Here is a 16,063-nt window from a genome sequence, read left to right as displayed (position 1 = left end):
CCATATGATCTCTTTTCCTCCCTTGTATTTGAATACCAGTCTTTCAGGAAGATGTCTGTGAGCATCAATTCCTCTAACTTCTTTCAATTAATCTAAGTAGAGGTTAATCTCAGAAAACTCTTTGATGTCACAGATGTACAACATATCTCCTTTGTTGATTGTGGATTGAGATTTGACTAGGGTCTTGGATTTGAGAGTCATTGGTTTCACTTTCTTGCTAGCTCTAATCTTTGTCTTCTTTGGCTTGAAGATAGGAAAGTTCAGCTCAAGAATAGGCAAACTATCCCAGTCCACTGGCTCATCCTTTGGAATTATGGGCTCACCATGAATATTCCTAGTTGGATCCACCACTTTGAATTCTTCAAATACCACTGAGGGTTTTGATGTTTGAGTTGTAGTTGTGGACTTTTTAGGAGTATAGTCTTCCATTTCTTCATCATTAAAGTCCAATTTTCTCTTGGAATGGAGCATGTATCTGAATTTTCTTTTCTACTATGGTTCTTCTTGCACTTTCTGATCCTTAGGTTCAGCAATTACAGTTGGTTGTGCAGGAATTTTAGTTGTGGTTTTTACAGCTTGAAGCTTGGCCAAGATAACAGCTTGCTTCTTCTTTTGTTTAAGCTTTTTAGCATCCAGAGCAGCTTGCTTCTTTTCTTGCCTAATTCTTTCTTTCTCTTCCTTTTTAGCTTCCACAAACATGGGGTGTCCAGACACCACACAAATTTCCTTACCATTTCTGTAAATCTTGGCTAATCTTCTTTTGAGTGCTGAATCAGCTGGATCTTTGTAAAAGGCAATTGACCTAGCCAACAGCTTCTTCTTATCTGGCCTAGGTGTCTCATACACAGTATCCATAGGATTCTTGTCTGAAAATTTTGAGTAGTTTCTTTTAGGCTTCATGATGAAATCTGCTTTTGGAGATTTGATGCAAGATGTTTGGCCTTTTTCCAGATAATTCTTCTCATTTCATTCACAAAAATGTTCTTAACTTGAGAGTGATGAATGAATGTTTTGTTTGGCTTCTGAATTGGCCCAAATTTTTGTTGAATTTATGCATCTATCTTTCTCCATTTTTCTTTTAACTCCTTCTCAGCTGCTGCTACATCAATCTTTAGCAGTTGTCATCTGTGTTTAGTTTTGCTACTGCCAGATTTATGATGTCAATGTTGTCCATGACTAGTGGCTTTGTGAAAGTAATTATTGGCATAATCACTTTGCTGACTTGTATGTTGAGCTGTTTCTCCCCCTCACTTGAGCCTTCCTCCCCCTTACTTGAGCCTTTATCCCCCTTTTTGTTAGCATCAAGTTGTTGAGTGGGAGGGAGTTGAGCTGCCACCAATTGTTGGAGTAGAGCAGTATGAGTTTCTTGATTAGTGAGTATCTTGGCCATTGACTTCACTACATAAGATAATCTTGAGTCCATGGCCTCAACTTTTCTATTGAGATCAGCCTCTTTCCTTAGCTTGTGAGCTATTTCAGTCATGGTGGTTCCAGGAATTCTAGCATCCAACCTTGCTATGAAATCCTGTTTTACTTCAGAAATTTCTTGCTTGATTTCATCCACACTCTAACTGTGTTGGAGGGCTTGAATTTTGTGCAGTTGGAGTGCTTCAAGGTAAGCTGTGAGTAGCTTCTTTGTGCTGGCATTAGTAGATGCTTGAATGGCTGTTTGGGTGTCATGGATCAGCTTGAATAGTGTTGATTGGAGATGTGAGTAGGAACATTCTTTTGTTAGCATCCAGGTAGGAACATCTGCATCTCCCCTATGCTCATACTGTCTTCCTCATCATCCCCACTAACATCCCCAAATGAATCTTCAGTCAGTTCAAAATCACTGCTAGTGGTGGAAGGCATAGCAGTGATTACATCCTTTGCTCTTTGAAGAGATTATGTAGTGTGCACCAAATTTAGCATCCTTTCGGCCTCCTCATTGCCCTGCATAGCTAGAGTTTGGTAAGTTGTGACAGGATTAGTAAATGTCTCAGCATCCAGGGAAATAAAATCTATGACAGCTTGATATTTTTACTAAAATAACCTTTCCCTGTCTGCATCATTGACACTCATTGACTCACTTCCAACGGATTTCATCCTTATCACTCCTGTACCTGCTTTTCTCTCATGATCTCTCTCTTTTTGCATTAAGAGCTCCCCTTGGCTTACCACCCTCACACCCTCACCTTCACCATCTAAGGTGGGACTCCTCTCACTCACTTTTGTCAGTCCTGAAGAAATGGAATGCATGGATTCACTCTTATTCTCTCCTTTTGCCTGGGAGCAACCCAACCTCTCACTCAATTCACTCCCTTCCCTCAGCCCTAAGAGTGACTGTACTACTACTAAGTCTTCTGCACTTGTGAAAATTGAAGAAATTTGAAGTTGTGCAGAGACACCCGACGGATGAGGAATATCCATGGGGATAGTAGTTTGGCTATCCAACGGATGACTGCTGTTAGGCTTATCCGTCGGGATACAATCACTACTCGACGGATGATGAATATCCATCGGGATAGAAGAAATGAATGAGTTTGGAGTGGAGACTATTGTAGACTCTGTGCAGATTGATAAAATTTTTGGCACAGATGTCTCAACAGACTCATAAAGAAATGGTAAATGAGCCAATAAATCATCTAAAAGATGATACTCACTTGCTTGGATTTTTGGCTTTTCCACAAGAGTTAAAGATGGAGAATTTGGAAGTGATGTATTTATCATGTCAACACTCAGTGAGTGTGTGGGAGAATTTGGTGTATCAGGTGCTTCAATTATTAGAGATTTTGGCTGTGACTCCACATTTATTGGAGCCATATCAATCTGACTTTGAGATGGTGCAGTGACTGGGTCTTTAGCACCAGTTTGCACTGTGTGTGTGTGCCCTGTGCATCCCAATGGGTTTTTGATCTTTTCTTTCTAGCATAAGTTTGTGGTGAGATGGTATCTCTACCCCTCTTGGCCTGTGCTCCTGGTTGGGAGCTTGTTTTAATAGTAACATCCTTTTGGGAGGATGAAACTAGAGTTGAACTTATTTCCTTATTAACAACCACAGATAGTTGGCAAACTGTGGTGTGGCTAGGTTTGGTTACACTCTTCTCACCAGCCTTATCCTTAGGGTTTCTTTGATTTTTATCCTGTCCCTCACCTTGCTTACCCTCCTTCACACCCCCTATTTGGTTTTAGTGAATTTTGCAAATGATTTCTTTTGAAAGAAACCAGAGGGGGCTTTCTTAGACTTGGATTTTGAAGTTTGTGGTTTAGTAGCTTGGGTAGGCATCTGTTGGGTCATTGACACATATATCATTGCTACATTTGAAGGCAAAGAAGAGTGTGAGGTTGGAAGAGTGGAGACAGTAGAACTTACCTCACTTACCTGAGGTCCCTCCATGATTGGAAAATAAAAGAGAGGCACCTCTTTGTGGTGGTTTGTCCTATTGAGATCTGCAATAATCCTTCTTTCTTAAACCCAACAATTTAGCTTGTTGGTTGGGTTCTCAATCACAATGTTCTCAATGAGATGGTTAGCAAGCATCATAAAGAATCTAGCATAATAGACACATTTACCTCTCTTATTGAGTTCTCCTAACTTAAAGCCTAACTTAAACAAGACCAAGTCACTGAAATTAAAGTAATTATCAGTAACTAGCATGTATAGCATGTTAAGCACATAAATGTTAACAGAATCAAAGTTACTAATCTTACTAGAGAATACCTTAGTTACCACATCACACAAAAAGCTCCATTCATTTCTAAGACCTAACCTCCTAATTTCACTTAACTTAGAGGTAGTAAGTGCATATCCCATGGAATTTATCATGTTAACTATGTCAGTGTCTCTGTGTGGAGCAGTAGCAGTATTTTCAGGAATTCTAAAGCATGCTTTGATAATGTCACTGTTTATGCAAAACTGCTTACCTTTTAGAGTGAATGTAATGATCTTGTCAGTTGAGTTGTACACTGTAGTTGTCCATATCACTTCTACAACCTCACAGTAGATAGTGGGAGATTCCAGCATAGCATAGCTGAGTTTACAGCCTTTCACAAAATCCATCATTTTGTGGTAGTCTTCCGACTGTTAAATCTCCCTGTTCACTAGAGCTGTGAAGTTGTTCTTTTCGTAGATGTATCCAGTTTGAGACATGATTTTGACAACTGGTGCCATTATTAGAGATTGGGAAATTTACAGAGAAAGTATTTGCTTTTGAGAAGAAAGAAGTTAGAGTAGTTGAATCTTGAGAATGATAAAAGAGAAGAATAAAAATGAATTTTGCTTTTATACTATCTCAGAAATAAACTATCAAAAATAATAAAGTGAAATAAAGTAACCAATAAAAATTTCCCAAAGTAGCCGTTTAAAAAAAATAAACTGTAAAAATTCCTTCAATTATCTGTCGTGTTATGCTTACAAACTGTAAGTATACCCGATGGATAATGTTCAGAGTTTTAAAGGCTAGGAATAAGACAATTAGACGGATGAGGATAAATCAGTTATCCGTCGAGTTATAAAATACTCCAGAAAAATAATTGATTTTTATTAACAATTAATATTCCGACGGATGATCAAACTCGATGGATAATGAGCATCCGTCGGGATGTAAATTTTGACTTAGCCAAAATTTCATCCAAAACAGAAAAACCAATTAAATTTCTGGCTGCATTAAAACTTGCAAAAAAATATCCGAAATGATTCAGGAATAATTAAGCATACCTCCTAACTCACTTACAAACCTTGAAAAGGTGGATTCATCAAGTGGCTTGGTAAAGATATCTGCAAGCTATTTTTCACTTGGAACAAAATGCAGTTCCACAGTACCATTCATCACATGTTCCCTTATGAAGTGGTACTTGATGTCTATGTGCTTTATTCTTGAATGCTGCACTGGATTTTCAGTGATGGCAATTGCACTTGTGTTATTATGGGAAATAGGAATTCTATTCACTTGTAGACCATAGTCCAATAATTGGTTTTTCATCCATAAAATCTGTGCACAACAACTACCAGCAGCAATATATTCAGCTTCAGTTATAGAAGTAGAAACTGAATTTTGCTTTTTACTGAACCAGGACACAAGCTTGTTCCCTAGAAATTGACAGGTTCTTGATGTACTTTTTCTGTCTATTCTACAACCTGCATAATCTGCATCTAAATAACCAGTTAGATGAAAACTAGAATCTCTAGGTACCAGATGCCAAGTTTTGGTGTTCCCTTGAGATATCTGAAAATTCTCTTAATAGCTACTAGGTGAGATTCTCTAGGATCAGCCTGAAATCTAGTATAAAGACAAGTAGCAAACATTATATCTGGCCTACTAGCTGTTAAGTACAGAAGTGAGCCAACCATGCCCCTAAAGCTTGAAATATCCACAGACTTTTCAGTAGTGTTTAATTCAAGTTTGGTTGCAGTGGTCATGGGAGTTTTTGCAAATGTGCAATCCATTAGATCAAACTTCTTTAAAAGATCATGAATGTATTTGGTTTGATTAATGAATATTCCATCACTAACTTGCTTAACTTGCAAACCAAGAAAGTAAGTTAGTTCTCCCATCATGCTCATTTCATACTTACTTTGTATCAATTTGGAAAACTTTTTGCAAACTTTTTCATCTATAGAGCCAAATATAATATCATCTACATAAATTTGAACAAGTATGCTAGAGCCATTAACATTTCTAAAGAATAAAGTTTTATCAATAGTACATCTTGTGAAGTGATTTTCCAAAAGAAACTTTGATAAAGTGTCATACCAGGCTCTAGGTGCTTGCTTCAGTCCATAAAGTGCTTTCAAATGATAGTAGACATGATTTTTGAAATTTGGATCTTCAAAACTAGGAGGCTGACTAACATAGACTTCCTCCAAATCTCCATTCATAAAAGCACTTTTGATATCCATCTGATAGACCTTGAATTTGGCATAAGCTGCATAGGCTAAGAAGATTCTGATGGCTTCAAGTCTTACAACAGGAGCAAATGTTTCATCAAAATCTATTCCATCTTGTTGACAGTAGCCCTTAGCAACCAATCTAGCTTTATTCCTGATTACTATGCCATTTTCATCCATCTTGTTTCTGAATACCCACTTGGTGTCAATTGAATACTTTCCTTTAGGTTTGGGTACCAGCTTCCATACTTTATTCTTTTCAAATTGGTTTGGCTCCTGTTGCATAGCTAAAATCTAATCAGGATCCAACAAAGCTTCTTCTCCCTTCTTTGGTTCTTCCTTAGATAGGAAGCTTCTATATAGACATTCTTCTTGAGTTGCTTTCCTTGTTTGAACTCTAGAAGATGCATCACCAACGATGAGCTCAAAGGGGTGATCCTTAGTCCATTTTCTTTGTTGAGGTAGATTAGCTCTAGATGAAGAGGCCTCATTGTTGTCTTGATGTGTGACTGAGTTTTGATTATTTGAAACTCCCCCTGAGTTTGTTAATTTTTGATTTGAGAAAGGAGAACTTTATGTGAGTGACCTATTCTGACTTTCAGCTTCTTTTAATGACCCGACGGATGATGCACTTTGTGTCCCGATGGATGAAGTTGATTGTCTCTCGATGGATAAGGCAGATTATCTCCCGACGGATGAAACATTTTGCAACTCAACAGATGTTAAATCATGTGCTTCATTAGTTGTAGATTTTTCTGCATTATCCTTATTCACTGTTTCTTGATCACTTTCATCATCACTGTCACCACTAACCATCTCCACATTATCAAACTTGAGACTTTCATGGAAATCTCCATCTTGCAGTCCTTCAATCTTTTTGTCATCAAACACAACATGTATTGATTCCATAACAATGTTGGTTCTTAGATTGTAGACCCTATATGCCTTTCTCACAGCATATCCAACAAAAATTCCTTCATCTGCTTTAGCATCAAACTTCCCATGTTGATCAGTTTGATTCCTCAAGATAAAACATTTACAGCCAAAGACATGAAGAAAATTCAGAGTTGGTTTCTTGTTCTTGAACAATAGGTAGGGTGTCATACGCTTTGCTTGATTAATCAAAGAAATATTGTGAGTGCAGCAGGAAGTATTCATAGCTTCAGCCCAAAAATATGTTGGTAACTTTGATTCTTCAAGCATTGTCCTTGCAGCTTCAATAAGAGATCTTTTATTTCTTTTCACTACTCCATTTCTTTGTGGAGTTCTTGTTACAGAAAACTCATGCATAATCCCATTCTCTTCACAAAATAATCTCATCACAGAATTCATGAACTCAGTTCCATTGTCACTCCTGATTCTTCTTACCTTGAAATTAGGATGATTGTTGACTTGCCTTATGTGATTGATGATGATTTCACTAGCTTCATTTTTGGACTTAAGGAAATATGTCCAAGAGAACTTTGAAAAATCATCTATAATAACTAGGCAATATCTTTTCCTTGAAATGGACAATACATTGATTGGTTCAAATAAATCCATGTGTAGCAATTGCAAAGGTTCTTCAATTGTTGAATCAAGCTTCTTTCTGAATGATGCTTTAATCTGCTTTCCTTTCTGACAGGCATCACACAATCCATCCTTAGAAAAATCCACTTGAGGAATGCCTCTAACCAGTTCTTTCTTGACAAGCTCATTTATGGTCTTGAAGTTTAGATGGGACAGCTTCTTGTGTCATAGCCAACTTTCATCTTGACTTGCTTTACTGAGAAGATAAGTGATAGATTCTGCATTAGATGAGTTGAAGTTAGCTAGATACATATTTCCTTTTCTCACACCCATGAGAACCATTTTGTTGCTTCTTATGTTTGTCACAATATAGGCTTCTGAATTGAAGGTTACAGAATTGCCCTTATCACAAAGCTGGCTGATACTCAACAAATTATACTTGAGACCATCCACTAGGGCAACTTCTTCAATGATGACATTGTCTTTTGAAATCAAGCCATATCCCACAGTATAACCCTTGTTGTCATCTCCAAAAGTAATACTTGGGCCAGCTCTTTCCTTGAACTCTGTGAGTAAGGTAGAATCTCCAGTTATGTGCCTTGAACAACCATTATCTAGGTACCAAAGATTATTTATGTTTCCCTGCACACATCAAAACAAATCAAGTTAATTTTGGTACCCAAGTTTCCTTGGGTCCTGCCTTGTTAGCTTTCTTCTTTGGTTTCTTAGGTTTGATGTCATTTGACTTGGGAATTTCTGATTCATCCTTAGTCATTTGAGTTGGACCTTTGAAACCAGTCATTAAAACAGAATTATCATGCACATTTTGATTAGAAGGAAAAGGCATGTTGTTTGCAAACATGTTATTCCAGTAAGGCATGATAAATGGCATTTGAGGCATACTAAATGTTGCATAATAAGGATTAGGTGCAAATGGCATATTAGCAAATTATGCATTCATATTCTGAATAGACATAACATTCATAGGCATGGTAGGCATAACAGTCATGTTGGGAAAAGGGGGAGGCACAGACATAAGAGTAGGCATGGCAAGTTTGCAATTAACAGACAGGTGATTAACACTACCACACTTAACACAGATTTTTCTTGGTGCATATTTATCAGGTGTATAGTTGTTATGCTTGTTAATTCCTACTTTCCCATTTCTATTTTTTTTTTAGTTTCTGTTTTAACCTCAATCTTTTCTAATCTGTCATTCAATTGCTTGATGGACAGATGACCAACATTAACTTTCTTCTCCTTCTTAACTTGACTTGATTCTCCTGAAACAAAGTTTTTAGAAACTGATCCATATTTTTCATTCAGCTTGGCAAGCTTAGCTTTGCTCACAGGTTTACTCACAGCCGACGGATGTGGCTCTTTGTCACTCGACGGATAATCCTTTTGGTTATCTGACGGATGATTCTCATCATCCGTCGAGTCCACATCTGTCAACAATCCTTCAACTAAGTTGGATTCCAGTGTCTCCTTACTCTTTTTCCAGGCTGCATCACAAAAGGACTCAATACCTTGAACTTTGGTGATTTGAGCATGGACATCTCTGGATGATTTCCATGCTTTAATCACCTCGTGTTCTCGTTCAAGCTGCTTCTTTAAAATCTCTTCTTTCTTCAAGGACTCAGTTAATTCATCCTTAGCAATCTTACACTCAATTCTCAATTTTTCAAATTCAATAAACTGAGACTCTAGCACATTGTTCCTCTCACTTAAAAATAAATTGTTTTCTTTAATTTTAGCATTTTCCTTAGTGAGGGACTTAAGTGTAACACGCAAGTGATATAATTCTGTAGACATGTCATTGATTGCATCATTACACTCAGCTTTAGATAAATGTGCTAGGTTAGTGGTGATTACCTGATTACTTGAAGAACTTGTTTCTGTTTCATCAGACTTGGCCATCAGAGCTAGACTGACATAGCTTACATCTTCATCTTCATCTTCATCCAATCCATCAGCTACCCAGTCATTTTCTTGTGTAATGAAAGCCTTTTCCTTTTTCTTGAGCAACTCAAAATATTTATGTTTGTAATCAACAGGCTCAAACTTCTTTTTGCTGGAATCTGACTTTCTACACTCACTGGCAAAATTCCCTGCCAAACCATATTTGAAACATTTGAATTTGGATTTATCCATCATGTTTCTACTTGGCTTGGCTGCTCCAAAGTTCTTTTTGAACTTGAGCTTGGCAAATCTTCTGGAAAGGAATGCTAAATACGCATCAATATCATCCATGTCATCTTGGCTCAAATGATCTTCATTTCAGCTACCAGCCCTTTACCCTTGTTCTCACAGACCTTTGAAGTAGACTCAACAGCTTCTACCTTCATCTCTTTCTCCTTCTCTAACTCAGCAACCAGTGCTATGGACCCTCATTTCTTCCTTCCTTTATCCATCCTCTGATCTTGCTCTATTTCAAGCTCATAAGTTTTCAGGATGCCATACAGTCTCTCCTAGATAAACTCCTTGTAATCCTGAGAATTTCTCAATGAGACTGTCATTGGTTTCCACTCCTTTGGAAGAGATCTTAGGAACTTGAGGTTGGAGTCTTTTGTCTGATAGACTCTTTCATGCAACTTCAGAGCATTTAGTAGTTTTTGAAATCTACTAAAGATATTAGTGAGAGACTCACTATCTTCACAATGGACGTGCTCATATTGCTGAATTAGCAGTTGCATTTTATTCTCCCTTACTTGCTCAGTACCATCACAAATAATCTAGATAGTGTCCCAAACCTCCTTGGTTGTTTTGCAGTTAATGATGTTATCAAACATATCACCATCAACTCCATTGAACAATATATTCATGGCCTTCTTGTCTTTCCTGACTTGCTCAATATCAGGATCTGAACAGTCATGCCTAGGCTTGGGAACAGATGGTTCATTGCCTGTTGCAGCTCTCATTGGTACATGAGGACCTCTCTCTATGCAATCCACATAGGCCTCATCTTGAGAAAGAAGATGTAGATACATTTTCACCTTCCAGTGGTGATAATTGTCTTTGTCCAGAAAAGGAATTTTAACTCCAACATCCTTCTTGTTCATCTTGTTGTTTGTTGTGATCTTTACACTCTTTGTACTTCAAGAGCGTGCTCTGATACCAATTATTATTCCCTAACAATACAACAAGGATTATAGAAGGGGGGTTGAATGTAATTCTGGCTTCTTTTTCAAGATTTAAAAACAGTTTTTAACTCAACAGATATATATGTATTTTGATTTGCAAAGTGCGGAATGAAAGGATTACATAAATCAAACATAAAGTAATAAAAACACAAGTCTTTAAAATTTTCTAGTGGATTTGAATGTATCCACCGAATATATATATATATATATATATTGATTTGAGAACTCTGTGAAGCTCAAATTGGCTCACAGCTGCTTTACAAGTTGAACAAACAAACTATAGAGAAATTCTTGACAAGTACAGCTTTTTCTATTTCTCTCCTAAAATATGTTTGCTTAGTTGTTTGTTCTACTAACTACACTTGGTTTATATATCACCAAGTTTACATGGAAATAAGACAGGATAATAAAATAAAACCTATCAAGTCTAACTCCATGCTGCTTCATTACTCTATTCCAACATCTTTGAAAATCTTCATAACTTGCATAGAAATGGTAATGCTTCTTTGTTCTCAATTTCCTGCTAAACATGCTGCCATATTCCTTTTGCAAACACCCAACGCATGTGACTGTGTTGTCACTGTCAACAGATATTTGAATTGATCATCCGCCGGATACATAGTTGTTATCCGTCGGGTAGCTTTTTGATCATCCATCGGGTAACTTTGTTGATCATCCGTCGGGTAGCTATTTGACACTTGACTCCATTTCACTTATATAGAATTACAAGACATCTCATATTTATAATTAATCAACCTAATCTGCATATCTACTAGTAGTCAACATGACCTATAAGCTCTTGCAGAATCTACACAAAATTGTTTGCAGAAATGTGCTACAATACTTATTATTACATAAGCTACTCACTCGATGGATGTCAAATCATCATTCGTCGGTACTATATTGAATCATCCGTCGGGATTATATTTGATCATCCGTCGAGTGCTACAAAATTTACTAAGTTAAATCTACTAAGGTGTTTTGTATAATTTATCATCAAGTTCACAACACATTCCTAACATTGACATCCTTGTAGTTAAAGTTATAACAAGAATGTTATGTATAATCATTTTACATAATATGTTTTTAAATAAATTTAAAAGGTACTGAATTCATACATTTTTCACAATTTGTTTTGACAAATAATCTCTTAGTGGCATTTGAACAGCACCAACTCCAAAAACTCCATTTACCACTTCAATTGTTTGTCTTTGTTTCAAAATATCTTCACTCCAACCCTTGTAAGATGGAAACTTTCTATCTACCAATTTGATTCATGTTGGACTCGATCAAAGTATAACATCTGCGTATAAGTGACACAAGAATTTAATTAATGACTTATTTTTCTAGTAGAACTGCAAATAAGAAAAGTATCAATTTATGAAATTTAAAGTAATTGAATGGAGTTTACTTACAACAAGAAAGATCAATGAGCCTATGAAGAAAACTGATGCTGTGTTGTTCCAACTTTCGGTTGCAGCTACTAGGTAGTTTAACATATATCCTGGCCAATTATATTTGTAGCATTCATCAAGTTTACCATGTAATCTTAGTAGTTGTCTGTCAACATAGGAGTTTGTGGGTGTTCCACATAGAACATTTGACAGCAAAATTAAGAAATTGAGTTTTAAAATTTGTAGTCAAGTCTTGACCCTTCATAACCTGCACCACCATTCCAGTTGTAATCTGCTCCCATTTGTCAGCTGGGAATTATTGTAACCATTCATCTATTCTACTTTTGTACATGTCAATTGGTCCTAATATTATTGACTCTCCCCCAAATGGTAGGCCAAACACATCAAAAACATCTTCTTTTGTGATCTGTATATCCTTGTGTTTTAGTTTTAGACATACACTGTTGACGTCAAAAATTTGAAAGATGTTATAAGCCAACTTCGACGGAATCATCTCCAAAGAAATCTAGGAGTGGTTGAAATCCAGAATCTTCAACCCAATTCCTCTGATCTTGTGTAAGATAGTAAAGCATTTCACTCAACAACCTAGGAGAATTTCTATTTTGTATTTCTTGTTTTGGTTTGTTAATATGTTTGGCAAGTTCAATTTTCTTGATCAATTTAAAAATATATATTACAAATTATTCAGGACGGTATCATATATATGTTTTATTACACATACAAACAAGAGTATGATATGTTACCTCAGCCTGGAATTTTATAATTTTCTTTGTTGCAAATCTGACATTTGGCTTTTTTTTATCATTATTTCCTTATTTTCATTATTATCTTATTTGAAATAAAAAAATACATTCAACAAATAAGAAAAGACATTAAAAAGGAGCTAATATACCTAAAGTCCATTAAATATATTATGTATATTTGAATTTTACATTCAAATATAGAGAATACAATTTTAAAATGAAACAAATGAAATATTAAAAATATATGCCAGATAAGTATATAACAGTAAGTGACTGGTACGTATGATTTTAGTAAATAGGCATACATTTCTTAGTGATTATTGTATATTTATACCTGTTGAAATGCCTTCCGCTTTCACTTTGTAGTTTTTTATTTTTTGCTAGGTCCTTCCTCTTCAAATGGTCTTTCTTCTTCTTGAAAATAATCATCCACCATTTCATTTATTTGCTCTTCTTGATTTGTATTTTCTTGTTCTTCTTGAGGATGATCAACCTCCATTTCATGTGTTTCCTTGTTTCTTGATTGCTCTTCAACTGTTTCATCTTCTTTCTATTTGGAAAAAAAATCTTTAATACATATATTTATTAAGATATCTAGATTATGTCACTAATGGAGTACATACGTCATAATCATGTGGTTTTCCTGCAGTTTTTTTGAATTTGTTGTTTGCTCTTATATAGACCTTTCTAGAAATTGATCTTGGAGGAGTGTTTGGAGAAGTTCTTGTATGTTGTCCTGCATCGTCTTAAAATAGATAAAATAATTATTATGTCAGCAAAGAAGAAAAAAGTTTTTATCATTATACCTTATTTCATAGCGTTGTCACTAGAATCGTCTAAATTAATAAACTCAGGTGTGAGAGCCTTGTTTCTTATTTTTAGCTGACTTAATTGTTTAAGTCTTGAACTGCATATTGGTGTTACTGAAGATAATCCTGTAATATTTCAAAATAACAGAACATACCAGATAACAGAACAGGGCAACTAGTACTGATCAATTCATCGAAGATGCATAGAAACTTAGAGAATAAAGCTTAACTTAATCCTTGTTAATCCCAAACCATAGTGAATAAACAAGTTGCAATAACGCCTCTTATACTCACAAGCCCCATCTAATTAGTAATTCATAAATGGTTCATTTTTTATTAAACAAAGATGAGAATAGAAACATACAAACAATATTTATCCAAAATATAATAATCTCATTAAATTTAATATCCAGTAATACCAACAATACAAAATAACCAAGCAATTAATCCGGATACCTTACATTGTCTTACTACAAATTGTTTAAATTATTAGGACTAAATAATTTATATATCGAATAAAACTGATCCAGACATCTCCAAATTTTTAGCCCAACTACAGTTTGACCTCACAAAAACACAAGACACTCACTTAAACACTTTTTACTATCACATCTCCTTCCCAATTGATACATAACTAGCACCTAAATCATTCATAACACATCAATTAGATATTACTTCAAACCAAACAGTTATTTACACAGCAAAATCTTCACATATGTCTAGCATTTATACTATACTAATTCTCAACAAACACAACTACTAATCCCCATCATTTTAATCTAAATGAAGCTACAACTACTAATCCCGATGAAGTAATCAGGTTACCAAACATTATTACCCATCTTGACAAGGACACAAGACACTCAGTTCGTTCAACTCTTTTCAGTATCACACCTTCATTACCATTTTATACAAAACTAGCACGTAAATACTTTACATATAGCAACCAAACATTTCCGCAAAAAAAATAGTCGATCCAAAAATACTAGATAATCACCTGACTTAGTTATAAAAGAAATATCCAATACCAAAGTGCAAACTGACGACACGAAATTCAATATCTCAACATTATTTTTAATCATAAAATTACATTTGAATTTTCAAATACAAACACGTTGAGAATTAGTTTATAATAATATGTGATTGGTAAATATGATTTTAGGAAATATGAATACAAATTTTAGTGATTGTTTTAATTTTTATCCGTGATACCCTATCAATTGTGCATACATTTGATCAGCGGTGCTGATGCGAAATACTGTACAAGTTAGCGAGACTAACATTTATATTAAAATTCCTCGACAACTAAAAACTGTTAGCGTAACATGCTTAAAGACAAAATTATAACGTAACATGGTTAAATTATGCTTAAAGACTAAAAACCGATAGCGTAATCATTAAAATAGGCACAAAACTAAAAAATATATAAAAAACATCAAAATTGCAAAAAAAAATTACATAGGCATAAATATACAATTGACATTTGTAAAATAAATGAAATCATTAAAATTTCAACAAATTTTATCAGAAAAATCTAAAACCTTAAGTTCACATACCTCCACTAGTCCTAGCCATTTTATCTCTTCAGTAATGATAAAATTGCTAATTAAAAGCTGTGTGAAGAACATATGAAAATTATTAGTAAGTACCTAAACAGTAATTAGTAAAAAACACTAAAAACATGAAAATATCAACATGTATTAGTTAAACTATGTGTATATGTAACAATAAATTCGATTATAAGTAAAATATCACTACATTAACAAAAAAATACATTAATTTACCTTTTATGGTGTTTTTTGTTGTTTCCGTACACGATGAGTACACAATTTGAATAAACCTTGATCTCCTCTTCGTTTAGTAACAATCACTGGAATCTATATGTTTGTCAATTCGATTTGTGCTTAGAAATTTAGAAATGCTTTTCGATTTGGGCAGTTTAGAGAGATGAATTCGTTATAACTATTTTGTGTGTAATATGTATGTATAATTGCATTTCTTCTCACTTTTAAGACAAATTAATTACTCAACCGTTGCATGGAGCAGTTATATGGGCTGAATGTGTTTTATTTTGGTTTGGGCTGTTTTTATTTGGGCTAGACGTTAGGTTTCTAGTTTTTATTTTAAAAAGATTTCTATTAGAGTAGCCTCATATATATATATATATAATATTAAACACTTTAACCACTTATATCATCATGTACTATTTACAGATGTACACTAGGATTATACATTCTATTGCAATATAAAATATTATAAGTCACAAGTCTACTAACTCAAAGAATAGTTTATTTAAAATAAAAAATATCCCCTCCTTCAAAATTGCATTTTTTTAAAATTATTCATGAAATCAAATATAGATAAATTATACTACCTCCGTCCCATTTATTTTTCTACGTGTGCTTTTTGCACGCATTTCAATATTTAAATATCATATAGTTGCATAATATTTTTTTGAATTTTTATTTTTTCTGAATAAAATTTTAATGTTTAAATTTTTATTGAGAAAAAAAAATTTAAAAAAAATATTATGCAACTAACTATATGATATATGAATATTGAATTACGTGCAAAA

The sequence above is a fragment of the Apium graveolens genome, unplaced genomic scaffold (assembly GCF_009905375.1).
Source record: "Apium graveolens cultivar Ventura unplaced genomic scaffold, ASM990537v1 ctg577, whole genome shotgun sequence".
NCBI lineage: Eukaryota > Viridiplantae > Streptophyta > Magnoliopsida > Apiales > Apiaceae > Apium > Apium graveolens.
This window is presented reverse-complemented; position numbering follows the sequence as displayed.